We start from the raw sequence: 25,263 nt of genomic DNA on the forward strand, positions 1-25,263 counted from the left end.
AAGTAGATACTTACACATAATAAAAATTTTTTTAATTTTTTCCCTCTGCCATTCCCTTTCTATTTTATAGTCATCATATAATGTAGTTATAATGGTTAACAAAATGTAGTTCATAATTTCCTGTATATCAAACAGGATTGTTTTTGGACTAGAGGAGAAATGGACATCACCCAGAAATGGAAATAATCTAACAAAGATCCACAAAACTTTTATGGATAAATTTAAAAAATATTATAGGACACAAAAGAAAGCCCAAATAGAGAACCATACCATGTTCATTGATGGACAAAAATATTTTAATAATGCCAATTATCCTCAAATTATTCTATAAATTCAATAGGATTTTAATAAAAATCCAAGAGCATTTTTGAGACTCATCAAGTCAATTCCAAAACATATATGGAAAAATAAAAGTCCACAGATAAAATCCTGTGGTGACCTGTATTATAATGGGAACCAGATCCTCAGCTTTCAAACTTAAACTATTTGAATAACCTATCCTAGATTCCCATTTTATTCCTTGAGGGTTTGCAACCACTTACGGTACCAATTACTATATAAACCAGCCTCTTAGCTGCCAACAAGAAAATCCCTTCTAACTATTTTAAGCAGAAAGGGGTTTATTAAATGGTATGTGTAGTTCACAGAATCATTGGGAGGGCTGACGGAACAAACTAAGCTGAGCATCCACATGGGTCTATAACGTGTCCTTCAGATCAGCATCCATACAGACTCTCTTTCCCAGTCTCAAACTTTGAAACGACACCATGCTCCTACTTAATGTAACTATCCTCATACAAGCAAAATATACTCACCTCCCTGCAAAATTCAACATGGTTGAAACAACAAGATACTACATTATTCCCATTAAATGATCAAAAATTAGAAAGACATTATCAAATATTAATGAGAATGTGAGGAGACAAACTGTATACTGTTGGTGGAAGAGCAAACTGGTCTGGCTGTCCTAGAGAGCAAAAGTAGATCCTAGAGTCCTCAGTAGAATCAGCTATGCATATATGACCATGAAATCCTACTCCAGGATCCATACCTTAGAAAAATTCTCTTACAGATCTATGAAAGACTGTACAAGGATCTTCATCAAGTGTTGCTTACTGTGTGGAGATTGAGGCCACCTAACTGTCCATAGTGGGGAATGATAAAGAGAAAGTAGGGAATGCACACCATGGACAGCTGTGCGGTATCAGGAACAATGCATGTGATGCATATAGAACAACAGAGATAGATCTTAAAAACAAAGTTTTCCGGGGCACCTGGGTGGCTCAGTTGGTTAAGCGACTGCCTTCGGCTCAGGTCATGATCCCAGAGTCCTGGGATCGAGTCCCGCATCGGGCTCCCTGCTCAGCAGGGAGTCTGCTTCTCCCTCTGACCCTCCCCCCTCTCATGTGCTCTCTCTCTCATTCTCTCTCTCAAATAAATAAATAAATAAAATCTCTAAAAAAAAAACTTTTCTAAAAGTAAGAAACAAAACAGTATCTATACCACAATGCTGTTATGTAAGTCAACACACAGACACACAATGTATATTTATAAGAATCTGTTCATACTATGGACGCATGTCGAGCACATTGGAAAAGATGACTATGGTGCAGAGAATAAAGTGGGGATAAGGAATCGAGTAGAGAAAAATAATTTTGAAAGGATGGGCCTTGCACAAATGTGTAATGATGTGGGTCGGGGTTGATGCAATGTTTTAGGTTTGTTTTTTTGTTTTTTTGTTTTTTTAATGGAGGAGGTGTTCTGTGATTATGGCATCCCATTCTCCAGAGTTAATCATAATAATTAAAAATTCAAAAATTGCTCCAAAGGTGCAGACACACTTCACTTTCAAACATAGTGCTGACTCACTTACGTCTTCAGTCTTCATCTCCAGGCTGCTTATTTTCTTGATTCCATCTAAGTCTTGGCAAAGGAAGGGACGAGGTTAGAACAATCTCTCAAAACTTTGAAAATGGTTCTAATTGCTCTACATTTAGGCAGAGTTACTGGTTGCTTAATAGCCATTTAGAACTCTTTTTGGAAAGCAGACAGTCATCCCAGGCTATAAAGGTAGTTTCAATGAAATGTTCTTTTTGACAGAAGGAAGAGTTTGGAGAGTTCATATGCTATTTTAGCTGGCTCTGTGATTGCAATCACACAAATCACTACATTCCAGAGAGATTCCATGAACAGAAGGTTTTTCCATTTCAGTCTTTCAAGGTAAAACATTATCTTTTCATTTTCTATATACTCCAGGGAATCAAGAAATTATGAAATGTAAGCCACAATTATAAGAACATTTCTAAGTCTTCCTTGATGGACACAGTTAAGAAAAGGGAAGAGGAGAACTCTTTTGTTCTCAGTAACATTAAAATGCCCAGTCAGATAAAAATAATATTGAATTGGCTTTCCTTTGTTCAACTCTTGTAACCTCCTGCAATCTAACTGCCTCTTTCACCCCCAAATGAGTTAGCATTGCAGAGCAAGATAATGACTCTCCCATAAGCTTATGAATTGCTATAGAACTGAAACCGTTTGGTGCAAAGAACTGGAATGAAATCAGAAGGTGAGTGGACTGTAGATTCATCATACATTTTCCAGCTGTTCAGTCTGGCCTCCTGTTCCTTTCTTTGGTACTTTTATTTATGCTTGTGTAACACTGTGAGGAAGCAGATAATATAAACAGCAAATATCTCATGGGCCATTCAATTTTGGCTTTATATTTTCAACTACACTGATGACTGCTGGTCACATTTCTATTCCATTTGGGTGGTCTAATTTAAATGCAGAATGTTCATATGAGGGATGGCAAGAATACAGGCTTCCTGGGAACTGATCTTTGCCATAGCTAAGGCCTGATGTGCATGGCCTCCATTCACTGCTGAGGGAAGGCGGTCTCTTAACTGCAGAGCCGTGTTTAGTGGTTGAAAATAGAATTCTTTTGAGAAGTCAAGATCCCAAGATATGAACCATTGGCTATTAAAAATATCCCTCCATGTGATGAAAAAGATAATCCAAAATGACTTCTTTTCCAGGATCATTTCTTCAGGCGTGAATACTATAAGAGAGAAAAGAAAAGGTGCAGTAAATTGAAACTCACAGTTGAAGCTGAACTCTAACCTGTGAAAACTTTCTGAACATTCCCTCATTGAAAGCTCTGTTCCTCTTCATTACATTTCCTGCTTTGTATTTCTACATGGCCACGAGCAGCTGAAATCGCTGGCAGATCTGGACAGTATTTGCTAAAAACATGTTGGCACCCAGATTCCACTGTTACTAACTAAACATGAAGCTAAAAACAAATGAGAGATGCTAGAGATATGAGTAAGTCCACAGTCTCACAGTAAATGGCAACAGACTCTTTCAACCATAGTCTGCTTGTTTCAGGAAGATAAAACCCAATATCAAAACTGTTTGGGTGATAATCTTCTGCTTTTTCTCTTTCAGACAGCAAATAGCATACACTCTTCAAATCCCTAAATATTTTTGTGTTCACATTTTCCAAATATTTAAGGCTGCTATTCTGAGATAGTGGGAACCAGCCCAATCTGTCATCTTATCTCTCTTAAATAATGAAACCCAGATTGCCACAATCAGCTAAAACCAAAATTCAGAGGTTGCCATTTGAGAATGTGGGATGTTGCTAATGGGTGAAGTACATTTTCCATAGCCAAGGCATCAAAGTCACAGCCAATGTGTTAATGACCCTGGAGATCTGAGATAATTGTAAATATATAGGAACATGCATAAGCCAAGAAGTTGAGGAGTCCTAAATCCTAAAACATTTAAAGGTACTCTATTTTAGTTGAATTATCTTACTTTCCTAAAGTGAGAGAATATAAAAAATATTTGAAGGGAGTGCTCTCTAGATTCATCACACACTTTTCAAAGCCAAGCTGATCTTACTTGCATTGATTTTTTTTTTTTTGCATTGATTTTAAACATCTATCATTTCATTCTACCAATGTGAATGAGGTTAAAAGGCAAGACATTTTAAGTCTGGTGTGTCCTCAGCAATATCCTATCATTTGACAGAAATATACATACATAGGAATAGCAAATTCCTGGAAGCCTATTTATTAAAATATTTCGGTTATATGTCTATATTGTCACTTTTGTATATTTTTTGTTTTTCATTAATTATATTTTCCAATTGCCCTTCAATAAACATATATTTATGTTTTATATTTTAGGTTTTATAAGTATATCTTTACTTATATCTTTATTCTGATTGAATAATAAGAAAGCTTAAAACATATTTAAAAGGATCAAGTGAAAAATAGAAAGCCAACCATCATAGTTTTAAGACTCAGTCTATAAAATTCTAATGTAAGATCACCACACACACACACACACACACACACACACACACACACACACTGCATCTGAAGCCAAGAGAAACACATGATTTAATTTATCCCTGCTGGAGAATATTATGATTAAGACAGTGCTTAGGGAACGCATGATCTTTGTTCTCCTATGTATAGTGAAGGGTCAGCAGCGCCCCCAATGGCTCATGGTTCTAAAGGAAAGGAACACAGTCACTGCGCCCTATAAGCTTGTGAAGGCAGGAAATATGTTTGCTGTGTTCACTAACGTATTTCCAGGGCTCAGCACAGTGCCTGTTTATGCATTGGCAATATGGAATTAATCATACCTACCTTTCAGTTCTTATGAGGGTTAAATGAACACAGGATTGAGATAATATAGCATTTGATTAGTCTGGGTGTCTACTGTTGCATAACAAAGAACCCAAACCTAGTGGCCTGATGTAACCACAATAATTATTTTGCTCAGAGAGCTGCTGTTTAGGCAGCGCACAGTGAGGCAGGAGCACAGTTCCTGCTCCTTTGAGCTTCACCTGGGGTAGTTCAAAATCAAGGCCTGGAATCACCCAAAGACCAACTCACTCACAGGTCTGGGAGTGATGTCGCTCTCAGTTGAGACTAGCAGGGGCAGCCAGACAGGATGCTTACACGTGGCCTCCCCTTGTAACCTGAGCTTTCTCACAATGTCATCCTTGGGTTCCAAGAGTGGACATCCCACAATGGAGAGCCAGTTGGACTCTTCTGATCTTGCCTTGGAAGTTTGCGGTGTTGCCTCCACCATATTCTAATCATTTAGGCAGACGTTCATTCACAAAGGTCAACTCAACTTCAAGGGGAAGGAAAATAGACTCTACTCCTTGAAGAAAAGTGGTGTGCAGGACCAGGAATATGGCTGTGGCCTTCTTTTGAAAATACTATTTACCATACTGGCACATATGGGATACTGAAAATTTGACATAATTTTTATTTTAAGATGAGGTGTTGGCTAGGTGTTATTAATCATTCTGTTTCTGGTTAGGTTACCTCTCCTCAAATATGTCATTATTTAATGTCAGTGTGACCTTTTATAGCAAGAAATTAGTTTTTTTCTGGTGTGAAAAGGTCCTGGATTTCTGGAGAGTAATCTGAATTTCTAGTTGAAATTCAAGAGTTAGATCATAATCATGCCCTTTCATTCTGGAAAATTTATTTGAAATGAGAATTAAAATGAGCAAACATTATTGGTGCATTTTCAAGCAAAGGTAAAAAATAAGATTACTTGAGTAGATGGATACATTTTCCTCATGTGTGACAAAGGGCAAGCGGTTGGGGAGGGGGGAGTGTTTCTATTGAAGCAGAGAATGAGAGCAAGCAGTATGGTTCTTGTAACCACAGAAGTTTTCCTGGACATAGATTTTTAAATCCTATTTTGTGTTCACATTGGACTTCTGGACTTCTGAGCAGAATAAAGTAAAATTCCCTCCAGTCTTGAGGTAAAAGAGAGGTCTCTGCCTCCACTGTTTGGACAGCTGGGACTCTCTCCTTAACCTCCTGGAAGAGAAAGGGTGCCGACTTCCAGGCCCTGGGAATATTGCACTTCCTCCTGCTCCATGATTGAGAAAGGTGTGAGGAAAGACTTCGTTTCAGTCCTTTAAAAGCTAGGATGACCACAAGGAAAGAGTTGATGGATTTGGAGACCACACAAATGAAATAACCTGGGATTTAAAAAAAATCATTTGTATTTCTGAAGTGGGAGAAAATGCTTCAGGTCTCCGTTTAATTGGTAGGGTTGGACATGTTTCAAGGCTTGCATTCATTTATTCATTCATTCATTTAATAAATATTTATTGAAAGCCAATTATCTGCTAGGTACCAAGCTCGATGCTCAAAATAAGAAGATGAGCAAAAGAAACTAGGTTCTTGCCCTCACAGGCCTTACAGCTAGCAGAGATAAAATTGTCTGGGAATTCTGTTAGTTCTAAGGTTTAGAATGGCCGTGGTACATCACAGGCTGGAATAGGAACTGGGCAGAATTAGGGTCAGTGGGTCAGTTAGAATATGCAGCCATGGATGACAGTTTCCATGGGCACCCACAGCCTCAAAGAAAACCAGAAAACAGAGGTGAAATTTCATGTCCATGTGGCCTCTGTGTCCAGAAACCAGCAGAGACTAGAGTCTGAAGCTGTAATAGAATCCCCATCTCAGCACCTAGGATGGGTAGATGTGACCACTTTCCAGAATGAGGCAGAACACCACAGCCACTTGTAGTTGAGAATTGACATACAGGCAGATCTTTGCCCCCACTAGAGGCACCATCACTCTTTCTACCGAAAAAGAGAAGGAGAGAGTGGACACTATCCCCCAGTGTTGGGACCGTCTCTCCCTTATCACCCTTTCCTATCTGAAGCACAGTGAAGCACTCGGTTCCTAAGCTTGCCACATGATACCAAAGCTCCCAAAGTGTCATTTTGGCTTCTGTCTTCTCTGCAGTGAAGAATGGGTTCCAGAGTGAATCAGAGGAAACAAATATGGCTTTTCCTGAGTCTCCAGAGAGACAAAGTTACCCCCTAAATTTTATTCCAAAATTTATTTTTTTAATAGCATCACTAAATGAAAAGATCACCAGAATGCTAAAAAATGTACCAGAAATGCTTAAAGGGGCACCAAAAATGTACTGATTTCATCAAAGTACTTGACAAACTTTGTCATGGTATCCTCAGTGTATCGCCTGAGAAATTGGATCACTGAGTGATAAAAACATGTCTCAAGAATACTGATAAATTAACCACTGCTATTCCGGACCAGTGTTTCTCAGACTTGATTAATATATGTAGACCCCCTTTAAAGAAAATATATATTCATAGACCTCCCCAATATTGATTTAAAATTTTTATTGTAGTATTAGTCAAGCATAAAAACCTAAAACTAGAAATAAGTAACTTACACACTTCCAGGCCCTATTCAAGAATAAATATTTTAAAATCATCACAAACACATGAATCAAATAAAAACACAGTCTAAGTTAATAATATTCATTTGACATGACAGATAATGTTGTTTACTGACACTGATGTTGAATTTAATATTAAAGTGATGAGGCTTCATGTCAGGTTCTATAACTCTCAGCATCCTGGCTTCACCGTTTCCAGTGCAGAAAAGGCTTACTTGCATAAATATGCTGTACAAAATGAAATTTAAAACTCCAAGGATTTTGTTTGATAGTTCAGGTTAGTCAGATGCTATAATTTGTCAAAATTCTGCAAGCCAGAAATTCCTACGTGCCAGTTTTATTAATTACTAAAAATTAGCATTAAGGTTAATATTTTTAGGGAATTGAAATCTAGATTAAATGGGAGCTTAATCCATTTATTTCTGAAAGTGGGAACAGAATTTCTTTATTATAACACTTACTGCTAAACTGGTATTGTGGAAGAAAAGTTAAATATTATTTTGAAGACTAAGTATTCAGTCAACAACAGGGATTTTTTTTTTTTTTTTTGAGCACATTTCTCAAACTACTTTGTGCTCCGTGAACACAAATCTGTCATTACATTTCTCCAGTGGAACTGCCAGAAACCTTTCTTTGTGTAGGATGCCATGAAATTATTTAGCTCTCACACAGCATGAGCACAATGGCAGGCGTAAGTGCAAGCTCAAACACAAAAATGAAGTAGCGACACTCAGTGTTAAGACAATCACCAGATGATGAAGAATATGTTCACATTATTTTTTAAAGATCATCATTCAGTGTGAATCCACGTTTAAAATTCTGATTTCAAATTTATTGTTCAGAGTGGACTTTTTTGAGCATTTCTTAGCTTCATGCTTGGAACTGCCCAACAAATGATAACTATTCTATTATTGTTGTTGCTGTTTATTTATTTAAAACACTTGGTTGGCAACATAGCCGAAAGAAAAGGGGCTAACACCAGAGCAAGGATTCGGTCTTTTTTATTGAACTTTGCACTGACCCACCAATTCACCTTGGATATCTCTATATGTGAGGTTTCCTATCCATGAATGAGATTGAAACCTTCTAGAATTGTTGGGAAAATCATGAGTTTAAAATTTAATTCAGTAGGAGTGCCTGGGTGGCTCAGTCGTTAAGCGTCTGCCTTTGGCTCAGGTCATGATCCCAGGGTCCTGGGATCGAGCCCCGCGTCCGGCTCCCTGCTCCGCGGGAAGCTTGCTTCTCCCTCTGCCACTCCCCCTGCTTGTATTCCCTCTCTCACTGTGTCTCTCTCTCTCTATCAAAAAATAAATAAAATCTTAAAAAAATGTTTTTAAAATTTAATTCAGTAGATGTCCATTATGTAAAGGTAAATCATGTGGTATTTATGCCAGTGTCTGAAAATCAAACAATGCTGCATACTTCTTAGATATTCCTTTAATAGACATGAGCCAATTTGTAGAAAATAAATTTCTCAGCAACAATAACAATGACAACCTCACTCAGGAACAGAGCACAAATCATTGCCCCCTGGACAACTTTTTTATCATTCTACCACACTATAGTGATTATTCTCAAATGAGACTTTCTGAAGCCGAGAAAATATTCAGAGAAGGGATTCTTCTTTAAAAAAAAAAAGATTTTATTTATTTATTTGACAGAGAGAGAGAGTGCGTGTGAGCACAGCAGGGGGAGTAGCAAGCAGAGGGAGAGTGAGAAGCAGGCTCCCTGCTTAGCAGGGAGCCTGACTCTGGGCTCCATCCCAGGATGGGGCTCGATCCCACTTGATCGTGACCTGAGCCAAAGGCAGATGTTTAACTGACTGCACCACCCAGGCGCCCCCAGAGAAGGGTTTCTTTACCATGAATTCATGAATAGGCTTCAGGGAATCTAAGTTTCTGAAATGTATCCAGCATTTAGATTGTGTGTTTGTGTATGTGTGTGTGTGTGTGCATATGCATGCACATATCTGAGGGGAAGTGTCTATATTTCATCAGATTCACAAACGTGTATAAGAGCCAAAATGTATATGAACCACTGTTTTGGAGTGAAACTCCTAACTCCTAATGCCACTTGAGAATTAACACTTCACTTTGACCTGAAACGAGGCTGATGGAATCATTTTTCTGGGAATGGTCTCTAGGGTGCTACATGGTTAGCTCTCACCATAATTGTGATGCAAAGTATTAGTTTAATAAGGACTGTAACATCCTTCTTTATCTCAATCAAAGATAAATCGACTAGAGATTAAACGATGGTACATATTATAACCATTGAGCTGATGCATTGGACTGTGTTACTTGATTTGGAATTACAGTATTAACTAGCCCATAGTGGCTGCTCCATAAACATGAGCTTGACCTTCATAGATGAAACCCATTGAAGTTACAGAGCATCTTTTTAGTTAAGTGAACATGAGTCAGTGTTTATCCAGGAACTAACTAGGTTCAGCCTGTCTCTGGCCTTGTTCTTTTATTGAGGCATATTGTGAGATCCTAAGACTGCAGTTCAGTTTTGAAAAATACTTACACCTACCTATACCCCGTCAAGATACAAAGCACTGCTATCGCTCTAGAAAGTTCTCTTGCTCTTCTCAGGTATTCTCCTCTCTAGAGAGTGATTTGGTTTCTCCCATGATGCCTTCCATTATTTTAAAGTTTATCCTAATTTCTTATTTAGAAAACCACTTGTCACATTAGCACATAATGTTTCCAACCTGGGTTTCCTAGAGTCTTAAAAATCCTTGAAAATTGTCTGGGAGCCACTGTGAGATTGGAGAGAGAGCTGAAGGAGAATCTCAGAGAAATCTAGACAATCCTCCAACTCCTATTTCAACTGGACCAGCTTCCCTTTGAACTCTTTTATAAATTGGAATTCCATGTGGGATTGGTTTTAAAAGGGGTTCTGCTTCTTTTAAAATATTATCTGGCATAGGCTATTGTGCCAAAAATGACTGCAGTGTTTAAATTAAGCCATTGGAATATCTAACTCTTAAAGCGACAGTTAAGATTTCCTAAGATCCAAGTGAGTGAGAAAAGGTTAGCAGCTGTGCAGAATGAAGGCTGACCAGACAAGGGGGTCCCACGCGGAAGCTAATAGTAGCATAGGAAGTGGGAAAGCGGCTCCTGAGTGGGGGGTGGCCTGTCCTGAGGGTTTTCTCCAGGTCTTGTAGAGGAGTTGATTAATTCCAAGATGATCCTCTTGCATTGTAGACCACGTTTTCTCTAGCCGGAGGACCACTTCGACCATTTCAGGTCAGTGTTTTGCTTAAAATCAACCGGACTCAGACTGACCAATATCTAACAGGCAGTATCTAACTAGGCATCACCCATTTTTCTCCCTAAAATCCAACCTCATTGCTTTATGAATTTCAACCTAATGTCTACTAGTGCTTGGAAGTTTTGCTTTAATGTAAGAAACCATCAGTTGTATACACTACAAATGTTCTCAGATTTATGACAGGAAAATATGGGAAACTGTCTTTAGAATAAAATGTTTTTATATGAATTATCCACTCCGAGTTGCTGAGTTTTTATAAAGGACCCACTAGAGGAGGATCTTTGTTGATTTGGCTGTTTTGATGTTGTTTTCCTTTTAATTTTATCCCCCAAAAGATAGAGTGTAAACAGTGCTATTTTATATTTGTATCTTGATTTACAGTTTGTAAAAGCACCACATGTTTGTTATAACAAAACTGAAAAGTATGTAGTCTTGTCTCCATTTTATTTTTTTTTTAAGATTTTATTTATTTACTTGACAGAGAGAGAGCAAGAGGGCACAAGCAGGGGGAGCAGCAGAGAGAGAGGGAGAAGCAGGCTCCCTGCTCAGCGGGGACCCCAGGATCATGACTGAGCCACCCAGATGCCCTGCATTGTCTCCATTTTAAAGATGAGTGAACCGAGGCACTGGTTAAGTGACCTGCTCACAGAAGTAGAGAATACTAGAATAATACTAGAATTCAGTACCCATTTTAACTGCTAAATCACAGTATGGTGTCATATATCTAGTACCTACTATTGTTTACCTGCATTTTTAGTACTGATGTGTTTAGCTAAGAGATGATGAGTAGGGAACTGTTCTTATCCTGAAATCTTTGTGTCACCCTATTTGTTAGCCCATTTTTAGTGCTGGCTTTATCTTTTAATGAAATTGGTGTCTTCACTCATAAGTTTTTTTTTTTAAGATTTTATTTATTTGAGAGAGAGAATGAGAGACAGAGAGCATGAGAGGGGGGAGGGTCAGAGGGAGAAGCAGACCCCCCGCTGAGCAGGGAGCCCGATGCGGTACTCGATCCAGGGACTCCAGGATCATGACCTGAGCCGAAGGCAGTCGCTTAACCCACTGAGCCACCCAGGCACCCCACTCGTAAATATTTTTAAATTTTAATTTTAAAAAGCTGTTTTCATCGGGGGAGGAGAGGAAATCGTTTCCAAAAACTTGAGAAAGTGCCAGGAAAAGCTAAATGATTAATTTCCCATAAAGTGCATCAGGCATTTCATTTTGGCAGATGATCCTGAATTAGAAACCTTCCTTAGATTGGAGATAAAATCTTTGTGAGGCTGTCTGAACCAGGAAAAGGCATATTGAGGTGAGGAGAGACAAAAACCCAGGAAAAAGCCTTCTGGGAAAAGGCCCCCTAGAAAAAGTAGACCCAGAGATGCCTATAAAATGTTCAGTGAAGAAGCCAAGATTTGCTAACAAATGCATCCAGCCTAATAATCTGGTCGATGAAGGGCCTTATGATAAGCACGGACTGAGAGTATCATTTTTAAATAAATGATCACTTAACCGAATGCACCATTACTAAGAACGTACACTCTCCATCAAAGAGGAAGCAAGCATTTAGTCACACATGGGAGAACCAATGCCGGAAGGGAGATAAGAGTCTAGCAGAGGATAACATTACAGTCTTGGGTCAAAATGGAGCCATGAATATGGATGAGTCATTGAAGGGCTGAATTCCTTCAGATACTGTAGATGAGGGTGAGGAGGAGTCTCATTGGCAGAGAAAGCAGATGACAAAGGGTGAGACCAGGCAGCTGGACAAAAAAGGCTTTTCAGGTTGTTAGGATCCAGGGTAGCCACGGGAGGGCAGCAAAAGCATCACGGACGGAAGTTCCTGAGTGTCCTTTAAGAAAGCATAAGTTTTTGAAAGATACAAATCTATCGCATAATCCAGATTTAAAACTGCTGGGAGTCAGTGAAATATTTTTTCATGAGTTTAATATAATTTGATCCAAAATAACTTTTATATTTAGTTTAAAGATTCAAAGAGTTAAGGAGGAGAAGTGGGTCTTGTGAAAGGATTTTCTGAGTAGGGAAAAAACAGAAGACGCTTTCTTCCTTCCATTATTTTCTTTGTCTGCTCTGAGGGTTAGAGAATTCTAGGATTAGTAATTAAGAATTCAGGACAAATACTGTGGCCTTTCTTTGATGTGGTGGCAAGCAGGCAGCTAAAGATATACTAACATTTTCAATCAAAACATAGGATGAATGAAAGCATAACTTTCAAGGAGGTTGACAATTGGTTGATGAAACTACTTAATTGCCTAATTAAGTAGTTAATTAAACTACTTAATTAAAATTATACCTGGGGGCTACAATAAGGCTCCTTCCAGAAAGGACTCCCTTACCCACTCCTTGTGCTCCTATGAGTTTCAAAAATAGGATGGGGTGCCTAGGTGGATCAGTTGGTTAAGCGACCGACTCTTGGTTTCAGCTCAGGTCATGATCTCGGGGTCCTGAGGGTCATGAGATCGAGCCCTGAGTTGAGCCCTGCGTTGGACTCTGAGCTCAGTGTGGAGTCGGCTTGGGACTCTTTCTCCCTCTGCCCCTCCCCCTGCTCTCCCTTTCTCTCTCTCTCTAAAATAAATAAATAAATCTTTTAAAAAATTATATGGAGGAAAAAGCCTAGATTTTTGTGTAAATCACATTTCTCTTCAAAAAGGAAGATGAGAATCCATAACTGAGAAAGAAGATACCATTCTAGTAGGTCATCCGAGTGGCCCCCAGAATAGACATGTTGTTTTGTTATTAGTTAGTTTTGACCTGTGAATGGACTGGATTACTTCAATTTAAGGGTAGGAAGTTCAGCTTTAGAGGACATGGGTGAATCTACTCTATAATGCTGGGACCAAAAGAGCAACTAAAATGGAAAATGTATTCCTCTCACTATTGTCTCTTGAGACCTGAATTCCCTGCTTTTTTATTGCTATAAAACTCTGATAAGGTATCAAAAATAAATAGACATTAACTAGGAATTCCCTTCCTAGGAAAGGATTCCCAAAAATGATCAGAGCAAAAACATTTATATTTAATGATGTTTTAAAACATGGGTGTTTTATTTATATTTGAGAAAATGGAAAACAACACAAAAATTTCATTATAATAAGCCTTTGTTGGGTGTTAACTTTGTGCCAGATCCCATTTTAAGCCTCCACATTATTTGTTTTTCACAACAAACCTAGGAGGTAGGTGTTATTATCATACCCATTTTACAAATGAAGAAATTAAGGCTCCATGAGGTCCAAGACCACACATCTAAAAAGTGGAGTTGGAATTGTTACTCTAGAACCCATCATTTTATTTTTTTATTTTTAAAAGATTTATTTATTTGACAGAGAGAGAGACACAGCAAGAGAGGGAACACAAGCAGGAGGAGTGGGAGAGGGAGAAGCAGGCTTCCTGCTGAGCAGGGAGCCCAATGCGGGGCTCGATTCCAGGACCCTGGGATCATGACCTGAGCCGAAGGCAGATGCTTAACCACTGAGCCACCCAGGCACCCTAGAACCCATCATTTTAGCATCCTATTATGTATTATATAGCTTCTTTTTATGCAATGGAATGATTAAATACACTTTGGTACATCCTCACCATAGGATAGTTTCCAACCTTTAAACATCATGCTTTTGAGGAATAGTAATGTAAGATTTAAAACAATATGTTAAATGAACAAGCCAGGATACAAAATTATACATGTAGTATAACATCAATAGTATAAGATTCAAAAGAAGTATACTGCAATGTTAGCTGAACAGATTTCTGCATGGCAAATTGAGATTTTCTTCTTTTTATTGTCTGGCATTTTCTAGTTCTTTATATGAATATACTTTGCCTTTATAATTATGAAGTTATTATGTAGCAGGTATGTAGTGAGGAGGAACTTTCCATTTGTATTCTGTGAGAAATTTTGACATGATGAACTTGGCAGTTGCTTAGAAGTTTATAGGCAGATGTGCATGTAGCCCAAATATTTGGTGGAAGGTGAAGAACTAACATCTGACTCCTTCTATCAGTGATTCATAGTTACTGAAACCTGTCAGGGAGAATGAGCAGTAAAATGCAATTGAGGTCTGTAAAAGAAAATCACCATCAGGGTAGAAAAGGGATGAGGTCAGTGGGGTGACTCCTGATGTTGTACATCTTCACATGGGAACAGCATGTCCCAGTTAGGAGACTTTGGGCTACAAGCAGCACAATACCTAACTACAATCGGCTTCAGTAACAAGGACATTTATTATCTCTCAAAGAAGTCTAGAGGCAAAGTGGTTCCAGTTTTGGTTCAGCAATGCAATGCAGTGATGAACTCTGGTACTTTTCCATCTTTCCCTTCGCCATCTTCATGTTGTTAACAATATATCCCTCCATTGCCTCATTATGGCATCACATATAGACATAATCACATTCGACATATATGAAAAGTTATTTTTCCCCATGCATTTCTTATTACTATGGTTATTCTTCCCATTAGTCTCCATTGGTCAAGAAAGCACACCAGCAGGACACCTGGGTGGTTCAGTTGGTTAAGCCTCTGACTCTTGATCTCAGCTCAGGTCTTGATCTCAGGGTTGTGAGTTCAAGCTCCATGTTGGTCTCCACACTGGGTGTGGAGCCTACTTAAAGAAGAAGTGGGGGAGTGCCTGGGTGGCTCAATTGGTTAAGTGCCAGACTCTTGATTTCAGCTCAGATCATGATCTCAGGGTGGTGAGATTGAGCCCCACCCCCAGCCCTGTCGGACTCCATGCCAAGCTTGAGAGTCTCTCTCTCCCTCTGCCCCTCACCCTGCTTGTGCATGCACGCACACACACACACTATCTAAAATAAATAAATAAAATCTTAGAAAGAAAGAAAGAAAGAAAGAAAGGAAGGAAGGAAGGAAGGAAGGAAGGAAGGAAAGGAAGGAAGGAAGAAAGAAAGGAAGGAAGGAAGGAAGGAAAGAAGGAAAGAAAGAAAGAAAGAAAGAAAGAAAGAAAGAAAGAAAGAAAGAAAGAAAGAAAGAGAAAGAAAGAAAGAAAGGAAGGAAGGAAGGAAGGAAGGAAGGAAGGAAGGAAAGAAAGAAAGAAGGAAAGAAAGAAAGAAAGAAAGAAAGAAAGAAAGAAAGAAAGAAAGAAAGAAAGAAAGAAAGAAAGAAAGGAAGGAAGAAAGAATTCCAGCAAGAATGTAGGGAAAGGGAAATGGCCATTGAGTAGGCAACAAACATTGCTGCACAAATTCTTTTGGGTGATACAGTAAATAGTAGAACTTGGCCTGGTCCTTCAGGTGACACAGCTGTGTATTCCAAGAACTGTAACATTGTAAATTGGGAGCCCCCACCAGATTTGGCATAAATCACCCTGGATGAACATAACAATGAATCGGGGTGAGGGTCGGGACCAACCTCCTGGATGAGATGAAGCATTCCTGATGCTCTGGGCATCACAGGTAAGAAGGTCCAGGTGGGATTCAGGTGGCTTCATGGGAACATTTAAAATAAATGTGACCACACATCATGCTGGTAAAACGGAATATGGTGATTACCTTTTTATAAAGTAGAGGGATAGAATTATCTAAAAGGATTTATTAAGATAATGTGGTAAGATAAAATATTTTTAAAAATAAGATAATATAAAGAATAAATATAATAAGTAAATATTGTAATAAAAACTTGAAGAAGGAGGAAGAAAATAAACAGGGTAAAGCAATGCCAGCAGGTACATGGGTAAAGACTAAAAAGAAATAACAGAAGAACAAAAAGATCAAATATAGTATATAACAAATTCAATTGAGTGCACATACTTAAAACAAGATTAAAAAAAAAAAATAGAAGAAATGTCTCCAGAAAGCCTGGGGTTCCTCTGATTTAGTTTACAGCTCTTTAGGCTGTGGAAGTTATAGAAGACCGGAAAATGTCTTAAATTTCTTACAGAATTCTGAAACATAAGAAAAGGTGTTGCTATAGGCTCATGCTGACGGTATCTCCAGACTTTTTTTTTTTTTTTAACCTTCTGTTAAAGAAACAGCTAACTAACTTTGGCCCAGCTCCAACTGCTCTTTTCTGGCCCCAGTGGAAATGCAAAGCTTCTGCCTTATCACTGCTCTGGCAGACTGGCAAGTCCACATTTTGTTCTTGAATAAAAAGGCAGCATTATTCAAGAGAAAATGCATAATTGACAGAATCATGTGCAAATCACACCTGTGCTTCGTGAATCCTAACTGGGTAGTCCACAAGGGGCAGCTATCCGATTTGCGAGTGCAGCATCTAAAAGTAAATCAAGAGTAACAGTACTCGCCAAGTTCCCAAATGATTGGAACTGTCTGCACCCTGCATGCCTTCTAGGATCCAGCAGCACCATGATATTCTTTTGGCTTCGAAACTCTACTTTGTTTTTACTTTTTATTTGTTCAGTCTCCCCTTCTCAGCCACTTGCAAAACTGCCATTTCAACCCAATAGAAGCCAATGGTCCTGCTGAGTGCAACCAACCCTCTGTTTGAGTCCTGAGCTAGAAAACGATGAATTATAGTTATTCTCAATATTGGATGTTTTCTAAACTCTTAGCCTTGAAATGTATTGAGACTTCTAATCCTCTAAATAAATATTAAGTAAAAGTGGTATTTTTGTTACATAATATATGTTAATTTTTAAAGTTAGAAAATACAGATAAGTATGAAGAAAAATAAAAAACCATTTAAATGTTATTACCTTAAGATAAATTCTGTTACAATATTGTGATAGGTCCTTTGGTTTTGTGTTTTTGTGTGCGGGTGTACATTTTTATTCATTCTTTCAACATTCAACAGGTATTTATTGTGTGCAGGCCATGCTCTAGGAACTAGGTATAGAGAATATAGTGCTGAAAATAAAGTCCTTCCTTTCATGGAGCTTATGTTCTAGTATCTTTTATAAAAAGTGAATTCTTTCACAGCTACAATTTTACAACTTGCTTTTTATCAATTTAAAATATTTTTGCAGGGCACCTGGGTGGCTCAGTCAGTTAGGCGTCTAACTCCTGACTTTGGCTCAGGTCATGATCTCAGGGTCATGAGATCAAGCCCTGCATTGGGCTCCACTCTCTGCCACTCCCCCTGCCCCGCTGCCTCCCCCTCTCCACTTGCTCTCTCTCAGAATAAATAAAATCTAAAATCTAAATAAAATATACTTTGCACATCATTTCATGCTAAATAGAGATCTGTGCAGTAATTTTATTTTTTTATTATTCTTTTTTTAGAGAAGTGGGGAGGGGCAGAGGGAGAAGGAGAGAGAAAATCTTAAGCAGGCTCCATTGTCCAGTGCAGAGCCGGACATGGGGCTCAATCTCACAACCCTGAGGTCATGACCTGATCTGAAGTCAAGAGTCAGACACTTAACCAACTGAGCCACCCAGGCACCCTGAAGTAATTTTAAATGTCTGTTTAACAGTTTAGCATTTGATGAAGATTAGTTGACCATGGAGTTGAGGGTGCATTTCTGGGTTCTCTATTCTGTTCCATTGATCTATGTGTCTATTTTTGTGCCAGTACCATACTGTCTTGATGATGACAGCTTTGTAATAGAGCTGAAAGTCTGGAATTGTGATGCCGCCAGCTTTGCTTTTCTTTTTCAACATTCCTCTGGCTATTTGGGGTCTTTTCTGGTTCCATATAAATTTTAGGATTATTTGTTCCATTTCTTTGAAAAAAGTGGATGGTATTTTGATAGGGATTGCATTAAATGTGTAAATTGCTCTAGGTAGCATTGACATCTTCACAATATTTGTTCTTCCAATCCATAAGCATGGAACGTTTTTCCATTTCTTTGTGTCTTCCTCAATTTCTTTCATGAGTATTCTATAGTTTTCTGAGTACAGTTTCTTTGCCTCTTTTGGTTAGATTTATTCCTAGGTATCTTATGGTTTTGGGTGCAACTGTAAATGGGATCGACTCCTTAATTTCTCTTTCTTCTGTCTTGTTGTTGGTGTATAGAAATGCCACTGATTTCTGTGCATTGATTTTATATCCTGCCTGGAGGGGGAGACAAACCATGAGAGACTATGGATTCTGAGAAGCAAACTGAAGGTTCTAGAGGGGAGAGGGGAGGAGGATGGGTTAGCCTGGTGATGGGTATTAAAGAGGGCACGTATTGAATGGAGCACTGGGTGTTATACGCAAACAATGAATCATGGAACACTATGTCAAAAACTAATGATGTAATGTATAGTGATTAACAAAATAAAATCAAATTTAAAACAACAACAACAACAAAACAGTTTTGCATTTGAATGCTCCATAAATTTGTTATCCAATTCCATAATTACAAACAGATAGTTTCCATTGTGTTTTGCTATTGCTGTAAGGACAACTCTTCGGAGGAATTTTGTACATTGGCACACAAATAAACAGGCACACTTATTCAATTACATCTATAAAATAAATTTCTTACTCCAGTGGTTTGAGTTCTAGATTTTAGGCCTCTTTCCAAATCAATATGTAGATCCATTTTATCATTATCTTTATATTTCCTTCTATGGATAGTCCATTTTCTAAAAGCGGTTCCCTATTCATTATTATTACAAAACATGAAGAAATAAATATTCTCATGCATGCACTTAAGCACATTTATATGAATACTCATTCCCTTGTTTAATTAAACTTTAAAATTGAAATAAACCTTGGTATAAAAATTATCAGAGAAGCAGGGACGCCTGGGTGGCTCAGAAGCATATTAAATGAAAAGTATAAATTCCATCCTATCCTTTTCTTCCTACCTCCAGTTCAACTCCTTGGAGGTAAATCACAGACATTCTCTATTCATTTATTTCTCTTATGAATTTCCTCCACATATCCTGTATGTGCTAATGATGTTTCTGATCATAGAACATCCATGCTCTCTCTTTTGCAACTACACCCTGATTTTTAGGAATACCCACTCTTCCCCCACTAAATCTGCTTCAGCTACTCTGGCTTCGTTGTTCTTCACACACATAAAAATGAATTAAAAATATTCCAGTTTCAGGGCCTTTGCATTTGCCACTGCCACTGCCTAGAAAGCTTCTCCTTAGATTCCCAAAGCTCTCCTCCTTAATCCTTTAGGTCTTTGCCCAAATTCTATCTTGCCAGTGAGGTATTCCCTAATTGTGCCATTTAAAATGGTAGCCGCCACCATAACAACATCTTTCTAGATATGTCTCCTGAGGCAAAGGAAACAAAAGCAAAAATAAACTATTGGGACTACATCAAAATTAAAAAGCTTCCGTACAGCAAAGGAAGCATCAACAAAACAAAAAGACAACCCACTGAATGGGAGAAGATATTTACAAATGACATATCCCATAAAGGGTTAGTATCCAAAATATATAAAGAACTTCTACAACTCAACACCAAAAAAACACAAAAAATCCATTTAACAAATGGGCAGAAGACACAAACAGACATTTCTCCAAAGAAGACATAAAGATGGCCAAGAGACGCATGGAAAGATGCTCAACATCACTCATCATCGGGGAAAAGCAAATCAAAACCACAGTGAAATATCACTTCACACATGTCAAAATGGCTACAATAAAAAACACAAGAAATAACAAGTTTCTTGTGGAGAAAAGAGAACCTTCTTGCACTGTTGGTGGGAATGAAAACTGGTGCAGCCACTGTGGAAAACAGTATGGAGATTACTCAAAAAATTAAAAATAGAATTACCATATGATCCAGTAATTCCACTACTGGGTATTTACCCAGAGTATGAAAATATATATATACAAAATGCATATTGTATCCTAGCATTACAATGCAGGTAACACTGCCAATTCAATAATGATCTGGCACTAGGACATTTAAATACAGGGACACTGTGACCTCCTTCTACACTGTTTGGGTTAGTCCAGGTTTAAAGTCACTCATGTTCCCGAAGACCTGAACACCTCCACTGTTTCCCTGAGTGTTTGGGAGCCACACTCTAAGTTCAGACACTCAAGTGGCTGTCTCATTCCTAGTTCATAGCAACCAGGGATAAATTAGTAGAAGAGTCCTATTTGGTTCTTTGGGATTTAAGAGCAGAAGTAAAGGGGCACCTGGGTGTCACAGTTGGTTAAGCGACTTCCTTCAGCTCAGGTTATGATCCCGCAGTCCTGGGATTGAGTCCCGCATCGGGCTCCCTGCTCGACAGGGAATCTTCTTCTCCCTCTCACCCTATCCCCTCTTGTGCTCTCTCTCTCTCTCTCTGTCTCAAATAAATAAAATAAAATCTTAAAAAAAGAGAGAGAGAGAAGAAGAAAAGATCCACTCATATTTCTCACACACTAATTCCCAAAAACTTCTGGTCAAGACTCCATCTCCAAGTTTGTTCATTACCACATTTTCCATTCACTCAACAAACATTTTTTTAAAAAAATAAACACTAGAGGGAAGTCACCATAAAATGTGCCATGCAGATTCTTTCTGCCTGAAGACAATTATTACAACTAGTCATAAAGTCAAGTTATCTTGTGTCAGGCAGTCTGCACAGGAACTCAAATCCAAAATGATAGTCCAGGGGAATGATGCCATCTACATTATAGATGAGAAAACAGAAATCTACTTTACAGATGAGAAAACAGAGAAGATAGCTATCCAAGGTCACAAACTACATAGTGACTGAGCCAGGACTCAAACCCAGTGCCGCCAAACTCCGAAGCCTGTGATTTTTGCAATACTTCATATTGTCTCTGGATATTATAATCTAGAGGGGGAAATATGAAGTTTGTCAGTAATACACGTTATATGGAAATTATTCAGTTGTGTCCAAGAAGCATTTCTGAGTATGTGAAACCCTGCTAGGTGTTTGAACGAGGTCTAACTTGAATAAGGTAAAGTCTATCTATACCTTCTGCAGGGGACTGTGCATGAATACAGTACAAATAAATGCTGTAATTGGGTTAACAGCAGAGAAGCTTCTGTCTACGTAGGATCAGAGAGGGTATCACAGATGATGTCGGGTATCCAAGTCTGGAAGGCTGAGGAGCATTTCAGCAAGTGGAGAAGGGTAGGAAGAGCATAGGTAAGGTGCAGAAGTCTGGCAGTGTTGAGCATGAGTCTGAAGGGACAGGAGTTGAAGCAGCAAGCAGTCTGAAGGAGTGAATATAAAGAGTTTCCCTGACCACAGGATGGGTGGTCATTGCCATGAAAGGGATCAGCAGGAGACTGATAGAACAAGAAGGGTGAGCTGAATGAGGTCACAGCAAAGATGTAGCAGGTGGGGGGAGTGTGGGTGTAGAAGGTGAATCACAGGGTAGAGGAGCTGGGCACAGCCCATAGGAGGGACGTGGTAGTACAGGGGAGGCGACAGTATGTAGAACTAGCCATCCCCAAGGTTCTGGATGGAGCTGTAGAGTGACAGGCTCGTTTAGACAGGCTCAAAATGTTCCTTCTCAGCCATCCAACTTACACTTTTGCATTGCAAAACTTTCAATCTAGCGGTACGATTACTTCAATTGCTTCGCTAAAGTGGGGGCCTTTAGTCTTGGGTGGTGGGGATGGTGGGGAGCAGCCTTGCCTTGGTAGTATGACTGGAGAGGACACCCCCCCAAATGTTGGGGTGTTAATGAAAAGTTCAAAAGTTCAAAATCTTCCAGTGCAGTGTGTTATCCCAACAGATCAATGAAAGTGCACTTACGAAACATGGCCAAATTAGACGCATTTGTAAATGCTCTCCTAAGTAATGGTTCCTGAAAGTATTCTTTTTCTTTTTCTAAATTGAGATATAACTGACATATAACATTGTTTTAGTTTTAGGTGTACACCAGAATTATTTGATTGCTCCTTCTTCACAGTATTTTATTGAAGACAGGGAGACCTAAGGAAGACTCAGTTCAACTCAGATGTCTTCTGTTTTAGTCCCAGTATTTACAGTTAGTTTAAACATGAAAATAGCAGGTCATAAAAGCATATGATTATTCTGGTGGAAATGGAAAGGAAAAGAGCTACTTAGGGGAGACCATACTGTTTCACTGTTCCTCTGAATTATTTACATTCAGTATGATTAAATTTATTATTTGACATTGGAAATGTATATTAATAACTGACTATGATATATTTAATTGTATAATATTGTATTAGGCTACATATTGGATGTTCTAAGCATATGGACTTTAACCATGCTTATTATTGTAATGAATTCTCATAGTTTTGAGCATCACATACAAAATGCATAATGTGCTTTCTTTTTAAAAATCCCACTGGGAGAGGAAGTTCACCCAAGGGGTGGGGGTGCCACTGAGGTTCACCCTGTTCTTTAAAGTGGAAGAGTCTGTGAAGAGGCAGATTCGAGTGCGGAGCGCTGCTCCTTCCAAGTGGAGAAGGCCTGTCTCCAAGCCAGATCCCAGAGTCATAGGAAACACACACGGATTTCCCCTTTCTTAATATTAGAATCTGACCTCATTCAGTTAAGAGTCTCCTTCATCTTGCCAGCAATCATGCTCTTCCTCTCTGCCTCCCGCTTGCAGAGCCAAGGGGTAGAGGAATCGGGATGCAGAGTAGATACTCCTCCTCATATCACTACTGCTCGTACAAACACCACCACTTCTTCAACCACTTGCTAAGATGTCTTTGGCATTTCCTATTTGCTAGACCTCATTCCAAGGATTTAAATATATTAACTCATTTAATCTCTATAACAACCCTCCGGAGTAACTTCAGAAGAAGAATCCGAAACACAGCAAGGATATAGAAGTGGCCTATATTCATACCACTAATAACAGGTAGAGGGTGAATGATCTGACTTAATCCAGTTTATCAGACAATTAAAGCATCAACATTGTACACTTGGGATGTACTTCAAAATGTAACTCCATAGTAACATTTCCTCTACGGGCGTAATTGACGAGTCATTTGACGAACTTTGACCCTGCAATATTTCCCTATCTCCCCAAATAGCACAATTCATCATTTTTTAAAATTTTTTTAAAAGATTTTCTTTCTTTCTTTCTTTGTCAGAGAGAGAGAAACAGAGAGAGAGCACAAGCAGGGAGAGCGGCAGGCAGAGGGAGAAGCAGGCTCCCCGCTGAACAAGGAGCCCAATGTGGGTCTCAATCCCAGGACCCTGGGATCATGACCTGCGCCCAAGGCAGCCACTTAATTGACTGAGCCACCTAGGTGTCCCCATCATTTTTTTGTTTTGTTTTTAAATAAAGAAGTTAAAGTCAGGAGCAAAGTGGAGTTATTTTTTGCTGTCATGACTATTTAGGATTGGTCTCTTTTGCATAGCTGTTTAAAGGTAGGTTCATAAATAAAAGTGAGTTCACATTCTGTATCTGAGAATTTTGTTTTGCTTTGTTGTATTGGGTTTCTTTTTAGAGGACATTGAAGTGATGTGAATTCTCTGACCCTCATTCCACTATATGAAGAGGAGACAAACACCAAAGTCCAGAAGGGCACGCTTTCGCTTGCCTACATATTGTACCTTGTGCTTGGAGCAATGATATTTCAAGACTTCGAGAAAGACTTTGAGGTACAGTGGTGCCAGTTGGCAGTTAATACAGAAATTGCTTTTCTGAAAAATTGTTCTAATCTGACTCAAGAAGATGTGGAACTCTGTGCAGATAAGAGATGAAGATATGGTTATTTTCAGATGCAGAGAAGGCTTTGAATGGGAAATTATGTGAAATAACTTCCTTCATTGAGACTACTGATAGCTTACCCAAACAGGAAACTTCATTTTAGCTCTGAGCCAGACAGGGAAGAGTGGGAATAAGAAATCATGCAGACTAGAAAGAAGAAGGAAGGCAGCAGATGATAAGAAGGTGGAAGGAGGTGAAAGTCAGAGAAGGAACAGATTACAACCCAATCACTACATGAGGATAAAAACTAAAAATATTCTGATTGAAATGATCCTTTTCATTATTTCAGATGAAGTGCAGACAGATGTTCTGAAAAGGAGATAAGAATTTGGCAGGAAATCTGGCTTATTTCCCTTCCACTTTTTCCAGAGATTGTCATGCTCTAAATTCTGGACACATTGTCCTTAAAATTTTCCCTATGCTACCTTTTGTGGTAGAGTAAATTTAATTTTAATGCAGGCATTCTGATTCCTCTTTTCCTTGAGTGTTTGTATAGTTTGTCTTTCCCAACTTTAATGTCATAAAGACATATTCTTCAACTTTCTTCTAAAAATTTTTAAAATTTTGTTTTACATTTAAATCATTAATTTTTAATTAGATTATTAATCTGGATTGTGTGTGTATCTGTATATGTAAAGTAGGATCTAGCTTTACATATTTTTCTATATGAAGATCCCATTGCTCCAGAACAATTTATTAATTCATTATTTCTCATTAATTTTTAGTGTTATCTCTGTCATATGCCAGGTTCTCATTTGTACATTAATTTGTTTCTGGGCTTTCAATTCTATTCCCTCCTGTTTGAATTACAATAGCCTTGCAATGAGTCCTGGAATAAATTTTCCTACTCTTTTGTATGAATTTCAAGATCAGGTTGTCACATTCCATAATGTACTCTGCTGGGGGTTTGATCGAGATTTCTTTGAATTTGGGGAGAATTATTATGTGATGATATTGAGTATTCTTTTTTTTTTTAAGATTTTTATTTATTTATTTATTAGAGAGCGAGCGAGAGAGAAACAGCATGAGAGAGGAGAGGGTCAGAGGGAGAAGCAGGCTCCCTGCCGAGCCGGGAGCCCGATGTGGGACTCGATCCCAGGACCCTGGGATCATGACCTGAGCCGAAGGCAGTCGCTTAACCAACTGAGCCACCCAGGCGCCCGATATTGAGTATTCTTAAACACA

General features: G+C 38.6%; 1 long non-coding RNA gene across 1 annotated transcript in view; it reads left to right on the forward strand.

The window, feature by feature from the left end:
* Positions 1–24,096, forward strand: part of LOC123861646 (uncharacterized) — a 77,021-nt gene extending 52,925 nt beyond the window's left edge. Inside the window, exon 3 of the long non-coding RNA XR_006795080.3 lies at positions 23,816–24,096. This is a non-coding gene — a long non-coding RNA (uncharacterized LOC123861646). The remainder of the gene's footprint in view (positions 1–23,815) is intronic.
* Positions 24,097–25,263: the final 1,167 nt, after the last annotated feature.

This window comes from Mirounga angustirostris, unplaced genomic scaffold (assembly GCF_029215605.1).
Source record: "Mirounga angustirostris isolate CCGP_5_RB_7025 unplaced genomic scaffold, mMirAng1.0.hap1 SCAF_9, whole genome shotgun sequence".
Classification (NCBI taxonomy): Eukaryota; Metazoa; Chordata; class Mammalia; order Carnivora; family Phocidae; genus Mirounga; species Mirounga angustirostris.